This window comes from Sus scrofa, chromosome 1, assembly GCF_054392235.1.
Source record: "Sus scrofa isolate SSC_HxYL_T2T_F1_AM1 chromosome 1, Sscrofa_HxYL_maternal_Yorkshire_Landrace_v2.0, whole genome shotgun sequence".
Taxonomy (NCBI): Eukaryota; Metazoa; Chordata; class Mammalia; order Artiodactyla; family Suidae; genus Sus; species Sus scrofa.
In genome coordinates this window covers 101,878,274-101,888,929 of record NC_139383.1, presented here as the reverse complement: position 1 = coordinate 101,888,929, position 10,656 = coordinate 101,878,274, and the positions used below count along the sequence as shown (strand labels likewise).

The 10,656-nt window shown below is 36.2% G+C and overlaps 1 pseudogene; it reads right to left on the bottom strand.

The window, feature by feature from the left end:
• LOC110258734 (olfactory receptor 4C11-like) lies at positions 1-913 on the bottom strand (annotated as a pseudogene).
• Positions 914-10,656: the final 9,743 nt, after the last annotated feature.

The following is a 10,656-nucleotide window of genomic DNA, read 5'->3' as shown; positions in this document are numbered from 1 at the left end:
TCACACGTTGCTACACCATACCTTTTTCATGGCACTTTTTACTTCTGCATTCCTTAATGTGTAGATCAGGGGGTTGAGCAAGGGTGTCCCAATACTATAAAACACAGACACCATTTTGTCTATTGGAAATGTGATTGGCGGGCGTGTGTATATGAATATACATGGGCCAAAAAATATGACAACCACAATAAAGTGGGAGGTGCATGTGGAAAGGGCTTTCCGCCTTCCTTCTGCAGTGTGGTTTCTGAGTGAGTACAAGATGACAACGTAGGAGATAAGCAAGATTATGAAACTCACCATGCATATGGCTCCACTATTAGAAACAACTAACAAATTTATCACATATGTGTCCATGCAGGCAAGTTTCAACAAGGGCTGCAAATCACAGGAATAGTGGTCGATCACATTGGGGCCACAGAAGGTCAATCTCAAAGCCAGGAAAATCTGTGCTGAAGAGTGGATAAAGATCCCACCCAGGCCAGTTTCACCAGTGCACCGCAGACTTGCCAGCTCATGATGTTTGTGTATCGCAGGGGCTCACAAATGGCTACATAGCGGTCAAAGGCCATGAGGATGAGAACAAAGATTTCCATGCAGCCAAAGAAATGGCTTGCAAAGACCTGGGTCATGCACTCGTTATAGGAAATGGTCTTCTTCTGAGAAAGGGCATCTACAATTAACCTGGGGTTATGGTTGTAGAGAAGCAGGCATCAGCAAAGGCCAGATAAAATAGGAAGAAGTACATGGGACTCTCAAGTGTCCGGCTGGTCTTAATAGTCACTACAATGAGAAAGTTCCCCAACAGTGTTGCAAGGTACAGAATCAAAAATACTCCAAATATTGCTTTCTGCTTTCCTGCATCCTGTGTCAATCCAAAAAGAATGAATTCGGTCACACTGTTATTCATTGACATGCCAATGGTTGTAGGAAAGATGCCGTTGACAAAGGCTTAATCTGCAGAGAGAAAAAGTGACATCTTGGGAAAATCAGTGGATTGAACTCTGTATTCCTTTTGTTTCATGCACTGTTTCCTCCAGTCGCCTTTAATCTGCTATGAATCTTTGGAAATTTGCAGATGTCCAAGCTTCTCCCAGATCCATCTGTTGGTTCAGAAACTGGTTGCCTTGGATCCAGGTCTTGGTATTTTGAGAACAAAAAGTAAATTCCTTTAAAAATGTTTATTACAATGGAGATTGAGAACTGCATAAAGAATATGTCCCTTGATCAAATGAATTAAACACTTTAAAATTTAGCCTTCCTAGAATAAATGGACTGCTAATACCTGCCTTATCTTAGTCTGAGTTTTCCTAAAAAATTTTTAGGAAAAAAATTAAAATATAAAAATATTTTGTATCTATCTATCCACATATATTTCAAGTATTTTGCAACATTTCTGTGTTTGTAGAAATAATAATAGCACTATTCCAATATGATTAATCATGGATATTGTTGGAGAAACCCTCTTGAAGACAATATTATCAGTTCAGTTTATTCAGTTTTCTGTCTTTTATCTCTGATCCCATCAGGATCTTGCATGAAATATGTTTTAAATATCTCCCCTTAGATTTAACAGGATCATCTGTTGCCATTGTTATTGTTTTTAAGACTTTTTATGGCAGTTTAGGTTTATGGGAAAAGTAAGAGAAAGGCACAGAGATTTCCCACATAGTCCCTCCCTCACACGTGTATAACCTATGACCCATTATCAATATCTCCCAGCAGAGTGTGTGTTTCTTCTAACTGATGATCCTACACTCAGATCACAATCACCCAAAGTCCACAGTTTACCTTAAATCTCACACTTCCTGAAGTGTATTCCATGGGTTTGGATAAAGGTAAAATGGCTTGAAGCTATTATTATAATATCATAGGGAGTAATTCCAGTGCCCTAAACAGGGATTGCATTTATAGCCCCAAAACATAGAACAGAAAATTTCCTTTCAAACATTAATTAGTACTCATTAGATTCTAAATAAAAGGTCTCACACACTTATCAGAAGAAAAAGAACACTTTGAGAGAGATATTTCTTTGGGTTCACATCATGAGAATTATTAGCTCATACCTACCACCATGTCAGGCTGACCTTCCATAAACATTGGCCAATACTAGAGTTGTTTAAATGGGTCCACACAGGCCTAGTCTATGTTTCTAAAGAGAAAAAAAGACCCAGTTTCAGATATTTCCTCTTCTCCTCATTCTTTCCACCCTTCTTGTTTTACCTCCTTGCTATCTCTTGCATAATCATAAATGAATCATAAATGAAATGCAAGGGCTAATATGTATTGGGTGCATTTCACTGAAATGCAAGGGCTAATATGGTTTTCAAAGGTAATGGCCAGAATACTCGCTGTGGCCCTCAAAGTCCTCTAACTCCATGCCATCACCTTGTTTTCCATGTTTCTTCCCACAGTGTCTGCTGATGCTTGTCCTGATCAAGTTAACACTGTCAAATAACTTGCTTATGGCCAACCAATTTAAAGTGTGTGTGTGTGTGTGTGTAGGTGTTGCATATGTGTTGCATAGGTGTACATGTTTACTGAATTATGCAATCCCTAACTATAGCCTTATCTCATTTTTCTTTAATATCTCTTGTTTATTTGATTTTGCTACTTCATAAAGCAAGTTCATTTCATTCTTCTTCATGCAGTTTAGGCTAAGCTTGGAGGCAGGATTTAATTGAGAGTAATTACAGAGGAACCAGGACCAGAACTCAAACCTTTGTGCTCCACGGCAATCTCTCTCTAACATGCCAACCTACGCTCCCTTGCAAAACACTAGTCTCCAACCATCAGGAGAGAGTCAGCATACAGCCTGGAAATCATAAGCAGGTAAAGAAGAAAACCCCTGACACATTCCATGCATGTCCTGACTCTCAGGTGTATGCAAATGTCAGGTTGGGTCAAACAGAGAGATCATCATTTTATATGCATATTTGAAAAATAATAGGGGAAAAAAGAGGCAATATAGAGATATGTGAAATATGGCAGGGATCAGAGAAAAATATGATTGTGGAAAAAAGCCTGAGAAGGAAGAAGAATCAGGGGATGAAACAGTGAAAAACACCCAATGCAAAAGTGAGCAAAGACCCATGTTAGGGATACAGAGGAGTTCGTCCTAGGATTTCATTAGAGAGTTTGTTTCCTTCTCTCTCACTCTCCTTTTTATCCCTTACCCCAGTCTCAGAAAGAGATTGTAATCCGAGGCTGTGAGGAGGGATAATGGTGGGTCCTGGACAATGAATGTAAGTAAGGTAAGATCAGGAAAATCAGTATCAGCGTATCATAGACTCACTGTATCAGTAGTATCAATGCATATTCATTGCATATCATCAGCATACACCCCATCCTTTTCCTGTCATTGTGCTTTGCAAATAAGACATCGGCAGGTATAGAATAACATACCTCTGCTTTACTCAATATACCCTCTTTTTTTCCAATAAGAATAGGCTGGAGCCAGTGCTGCATCAAGAAGAGACCATTAGAAGCTGGGGAACCTTGAAACTTCATAATTTTATCATGGAGGGAAACAATTTTCTTGAACTACATCTTTCTCAGGAGACAGAACTGCATAAAAGCCACTGTCCTAAAAACCCAGTCTTGGATGAAAAGCAAGAAAATGGAAATTGTTCAGTTGGGCTAGAGAACTTACCTTTTCTCTTGATAAAAGAAATGACATCCAAGTGGGAGCTCATAGCTTTTATTCTTTCAATTCAGATTTACTCTGAAGATGAATCCTGTGCAGTGTTTGCAACATGTAAATTGTACTTCAAATGGATCCACTCTGTTTTCTGTTGCAGGATCTATGGGTAGAGAGGATTCTCCATAGAGAGTCAGCCCTTCCTAGAAGGCATTGTTAGACTCTTTAAAAGGGTCCGTAACACTGGCAGAAAGTTTCTCACTTCTGTTTTTAGAAATTTCTAGAATGAATAGGAAATACCCCCACTATACTGTGTTAGGAGCATCTCTAAATAGCCACTTACATTGTCCCAAATCATTCCCTGGCAGAGCATGTGAATTAAACATTCCTATTTCCTCCATCGGATATTTATAGGAATTTCACAAAAAGTTCACAAATGTCCAGGTTTTGGAGGAACAAGGATTCCACCCTTCCCACCCAATCCTGAAGGATTTGCTAAATGAGCCACTTAGTTCAGTTAATCCAGAATCACAGCAAACATAGGGATAATTAGTCCCAGACAAGGCTGCCAACAGGCAGATTCTGTCCACAGAGCCCTCCTCCCGTCCTCTTCATTCCTAAGGGGGACAGATGCCTCCCCTTTCAATTACCAAAGCCTCCACTCAGTCACCCTACTCCAAGAAAAAACACACTTTCAGTCTATTGAGGTGTGGAACACTAAATGCTACCGAAGTTTCTGTCTTTTAAGTCAGATTTTTTTCTAAGGCAGACAAAGCTCTGAACTCAGGTAAAGATTCAAATAAATGGGATCTAATTGAATTCTAGCCTCATGATTTATGTCTCTGTGACTTTAAGCAAGTTTCTTAACTTATCCTACTGCTTATTCTAGAAGACATTACTGTTAGTCTTAATAATTCTTATAAATCCTAATTACACTTGTAAAATATAAATAGGGACAATGAAACTTTACTCATTAAAATTTCTACAATTTTTATAATATTTTGAAGTCAGTTGGTCACTTAGAGGAAGAAAAAAATGTAAATAAAATATTTTTACTTATTTTTATTTTTATATCAGCTTCTTAAAATATAATTTACATGTAATAGAATGCACCATTTTTAAGCATACAGTAGATGACTTTTGACAAGTGTATACACTCCCGTAAATACCAACACATGGTAGGAGATTATTAATTTTATTCTAGTCAAAGAATCGGATTTTGGCTTTTTATGTGTTTTCTCCATATTTACATTATATTTTTTTCCCTTCTGCTCTTTATTATGTGGTACTGCTATACGGTTTTATCTGAGGGTATGAAGGACAATCTTTTCCATGCCATTTCCCAACTTCTGATGGTTTTTATATTTCTGTAATTTTTATTTATTAATGCAATAAGTATTTATTGACCAGAGTTATTCTAGGCACTGGAGATTTAACAATAATTTTTTAAAGACATAAATTAAATTTAATTTGAATGAAAAATGTTTCTGTGGATGTTCCAGGGGCTTGGCATTAGGGACAGAGAATGCTATTTATCTACTAGAATCTATTTTCCCCTTGCTCTGCAGTAACAGGGGGGGCTATCTGCATTCATAACCACATAAGCACAGCCTACACTCCAGGGTACCTTTGCATCTAAGTGTAATTCTGTGACTAATTTCCCCACAGTTGGATTTGAGGAGAAGGGTACACATTTACCTCCAGGCTGGGATCTAAAACAGTGAATGTGTATCTCCTAAGTTGATTTTCCCTTCTTAAAATCTGAAACCAAGTTGATAGTGTTTCAACCTTAGATGGCAGTGCTCTGTGGCAATGTTTCTCAAACTTTAATGTGCATATAAAACTCCGAGGGTTAAATTCAACTTATGATTAATTAGGAACACAGTGTTTTATTAAACAGTTTTTATAAAACACTCTCCACATGAGTTGGTATATGTTCCTGAACAAGTAAACAAAAACCCCCACATTTTTGGAGCTTACATTCTAGTAAGAATAGACAAGAAACAATAAATATTATAAAATGTTGGAAGATGAAAATTGCTGTGTAAAAAAGAGGGAAAAATGGAGTAAGATAAGGGGATCAGGAATGCGAGTGGGAATGCTGTATTAAATATGGCCTAAGGCAGGCTTTATGGAAGAGAGATTAGAATAATACCTTAAGGAGAGGAGGATATTAGCCAGGGATCTCCTGGAAGAATGTTTCTCCTGGAAGAGAATTTCTTAGCTGAAGCAAAGATCACAATATGAAATCCTGCGGTCAAGGAATTATAATGAAGCCAGTGTGGCTGGAGCTAAGTGATAATGACAGCTCCAACCAAGAAGGTCGTAGAATTAGTGAAAACATTATTATATTCTGCATATATTTTAGGCACATAATTTTATTTGTTTAACAAATTAGGTGTAGAGTTGTGATATAATCAATGTTTTTGACTCCATAATTTCTGCCTGGAATCTAGAAGGATAGAAATTCCTAGGGAAAGTTACAGCTAGCTTATGTTTTGGGTAAGAATAATCAGTCATTAAATATGAACATTCCTATCAGATTTATAAAGGAATATATCAAGCAAGCTGTTGAGTATACAACTCCCATATTCAAGAGAGAGGTCTGCAGTAGAGATATAAATGTATAGATATAAATGAGGTCCATGAGCATAGAGATGGAATTCAAAGTCACCAGAACTTAATATTATTTTAGTGTTTTAATAAAACATATGAAATAAAACTTCTCCCTTAACTTTGGTACCCTAAACACATGCATTTTCAGAGAAATTTCAGCTAATCATAATTCAAAAAAAATAAATCTTCCTGATCATAACTGACCTTTAATAAACACTTTCCCCAGAAAATATTCCTAAAACTCAAAGCTAAATGCATTCTCTCCTCCATGAGCTCATCTCTATATGATACTGCTTCTCCTTATCTCTTTTTCCCTCCGTTTACGTGTCAGTGCTAAACTGTATTAGATAGCAATGCTAAACTTGTGGAAAAGCTGCCAAAACAAGTAGTTTATGTATTTATGTATGCATTTATTTATACACATTAGTTTGCACCTTTTAATTCCCTATCCAGATTTTTTTCCCTTCTCCACTCCCCTTTGGTAACCACTATAACTCTGAGTCTGCTTCATTTTTATTATGTTTTGTTATATTCTTTCATTCATTTTATTTTTTGGAACCCACCATAGTTATTCATAGATATGCTATTATTTTTGATGAAATTCTAAATGGAATTGTTTTCTTAATTACTCTTTCTAATACGCCATTGTTAACATTTAAAAATGCAACAGATTTCTGTATATTAATTTTGTGTCCTGAAACTACCAAATTCATTGACAAGCTTTAGAGGTTTCTTGTCGGTATTTTTAGGATTTTTTGTTTACATTATCATGTCAACTGCAATGGCAGTTTTATTTCTTCCTTTCCAATTTAGATTCCTTTTACTTCTTTTTCTTATCTTATTGCTGTGCCATGACCTCCAATACTTTGTTGAGCAAGAGTGGCAATAGTGGGCACCCCTGTCTTATTTTTTCTTAGAGAAAATGGTTTCAGCTTTTCACTGTATGGCGTTGGCTGTGGGATTATTACATATGGCTTTTATTATATTGAGGTATATTCCCTCTATACCTCTTTTGAGAATAATTTATCATAAATGGATGTTGAATTTTGTAAAAATCTTTTTTCTCTATCTATTGAGATGATCATATGATTTTTCTTGTTCAATTTGTTCATGTGGTATTTCTCATTGATTGATATACAGACATTGAACCATACTTGCATCCCTGGGATAAATCTCACTTGATTGTGGTTTATGATCCTTTTAATGTATTGTTGAATTTGGTCTGCAGTTATTTTGTTGAGTATTTCTGCATCTATGTCCACCAGAGATAATAGCATGTAATTTTCCTTTTCTGTGATATCTTTGTTTGTTGTGGGTATCACAATGATGATGGCCTTATACCATGTGTTTGGAAGTGTTCCTTTCTCTGCAATTATGGTGGAATAGTTTGAGAAGGACAGGTGTCAATTATTGACTAAATGTTTCATATAATCACCTGTGAAATCATCTGGTCCTGGACTTTTTTTTGTTGGGGGATTCTTTTAATTACTAATTCAGTTTCATTACTGGTAATTAGTCTGTTCATATTTTTTTTATTTATTCCAGTTTCAGTTTGGGGAAATTACACATTTCTAGGAATTTGTCCTTTTTTTGGCATATAATGCTTCATAGTAATCTCTTATGCACCTTTGTGTTTCTATTTTGTTGGTTGTAACTTCTTTTTTATTTCTGATTTTATTGGACCATTTCTTTTTTTCCTTGATGAGTTTGTCTAAAGGCCTGTCATGTATATACATTTTTTTTATCTTCTCTAAAATTCCAGACTTTAGTTTCCATGAATTTTTCTATTGTTTGTTTCATTCCTTATTTCATTGTGTTTCTTCTCTGATCTGTACTATTTCTTTCCTTCTACTAAATTTGGGTTTTGTTCTTTTTGAAGATTCTTTCGGTTAAGGTTAGGTTGTTTGTTTTAGCTTCTGTTTGTTCCTTGATGTATGCTAGTATTGCTAAAAATGTCATTCTCAGGAGTTCCCATTGTGGCTCAGGAGGCTATGAACCCAAGTAGTATCTATGAGGATGTGGGTTCAATCCCTGGCCTTGCCCAGTGGGTTAAGGGTCTACTGTTGCCATGAGCTGTGGTACAGGTCACAGATGAAGCTTTGATCTGCCATTGCTGTGGCTATGGTTGTGGCCAGCAGCTGCAGCTCCAATTTGATCCCTAGTCTGGGAACTTCTGTATGTCAGAGATGCAGCTCTGAAAAAAAAAAAAACCTAACTGTTAGAACTGCTTTTGCTACATCCCATGGAATTTGGATCTTTTTGTTTTTGTTTTCATTTGTCTTTAGGTACTTTTCAATTTCTTCTTTGATTTTCTTTCATTGATCCATTTGCTGTTTAGTACCATATTGTTTAACCTCCATATGATTTTGTCTTTGCAATTTTTTTCTTCTAGTTGATTCCTATCAGTGCTTATGTTACAAATTAAGAAGTCCCTGCCTCATCATCTGTAAAATATGTCCTTGAAAAGTTTTCTAGAAAAGAATTCGAGTTTTAAATAAATCTGTGAGAAGTTCCTGTCATGGCTCAGTGGAAACGGATCTGACTAGGAACAATGAGTTTGCAGGTTCAACCCTGGCCTCACTCGGTGGGTTAAGGATCTGGCATTGCAGTGAGCTATGGGGTATCTCGCAGACACAGCTCCGATCTGACATTGCTGGGGCTGTGGTGTAGGCTGGTGGCTATAGCTACAATTTGACCCCTAGCCTGGGAACTTTCATACGCCATTGGTGCAGCCCTAAAAAACAATAAATAAATAAATAAACAAATCTTCCAAACTTTTTAAAATTGGATTATAACTATCATACAATATCACATTAGTTTCAGGTATACAAAATTATAATTCAATACTTTTTTACATAATCAAAGATCAACCCAATAAGACCAGTTAACATCTGAAGTTGTTACAAATGGGAATATAATCAGATCTTCCAAGCTTTATTATCAGAGTTTTACAGTCCATCAGTGACATATTCCCAAGAAGGCAAGGTCATGAAAAACATCTCAAAATGGCATTGCATGGCATCATCTGCCACACATTATGGTCTACTCTTCAGATCTGAAGGAAAATGGTCTATATATTTATTCTCAGAGAGATAATCAATGCCCACTCTTCATAAATGGCTCCTATTGTCGATACTTATTAGTTAACAGTACCTGAACCAGAATATAAATTTAATGACTTATGAAAAAAATATAAATTAAAACACCAAAATACTTATCCCAGTCACTGATCAATATCTTCCTATCCAGGGCGGGCTTCTATAGGAAGCCCAAGTACCAGATAAAATTTGCTTGATAAATGTACAGTTGCAATATCTGTAGCCTGAAGAGTCTCTCCTCATTCAGAAGTGTACATGTTAGGCACTATCCACTAGTCAGTGAAAACACTTCTCTGCAATAGGCCTATGGATTATATCTAATGAGACATTTAGCTTCTTTGATATATTTTCTTCTGTGTTCCCAAGCTGGGAATCTCACTTCTGTGGACATTGTCTCTTTGGATGGGCTGTTATGACATTAGCTCTGTTTTATATGTTGCTTGTTGCCTTTATATTATGATCTCATCCATGAGGTGCTATTTTTTGTAACTCTTACAATTTTATAAAATTTCCACTAATCCAGCCACCAAAGATTAGGGAAGTACCCATGAACTTGAATTACAAAAGTAGGTATATATGTAAAACTAAGTAATACAAAAGTAATGATGGACATGAAAAATAAATTAATGTACATAAAGATCAATTATGGATCAATACAAATGAATTTTTTTATAACTAGAATTATCCTGTTGGAATAGAAATTGATGTTATTTCCCTGTACATAGGCAGGCAAATGAAAGGCCAATTTTTAAGAGTGTTACAAAGGGTAGATAAGCATCAAATAGGGGCTTAACTAGGTGATATTTATACTCCTTGTTGAGCGTATGTTTCTGGGAGTGACTTGATGTTATTGACTCTTGAGCCAGAAAAGACATGATACAGACTCAGTAGCACCAGGGCTGATTTGCTAACAACACGGTTAATGGAAATCAGAAACAAATTATAAAACATGGATTAGAAGCATGAAAAAATAATAATGTACAAAACCAGAAACCTACAGAAACAACATGCTCTGGCTCACAAGCCTCAAAAGAACAGAGGTCTCAATGCAGAATGAGAGTGAGGAATGGGCTTGTGCTGCCACAAAGACGGTGGTACTTCATATTCTCTCACTCTGTGTGGCACTGGCTTAAAATAATTCAGATCTATCATCAATATAGTCTACCTATTCCCTCAAACATCTCCTGGAAGAGGATTATATTGTCTATACCAGAAGTAGGACATTTTCTCTTTGCCATCTATTCAATTTTATTTCATGCACGACAGAATTAACAATTAGCATCTTCTGCTCTTTGCCACGTTGAG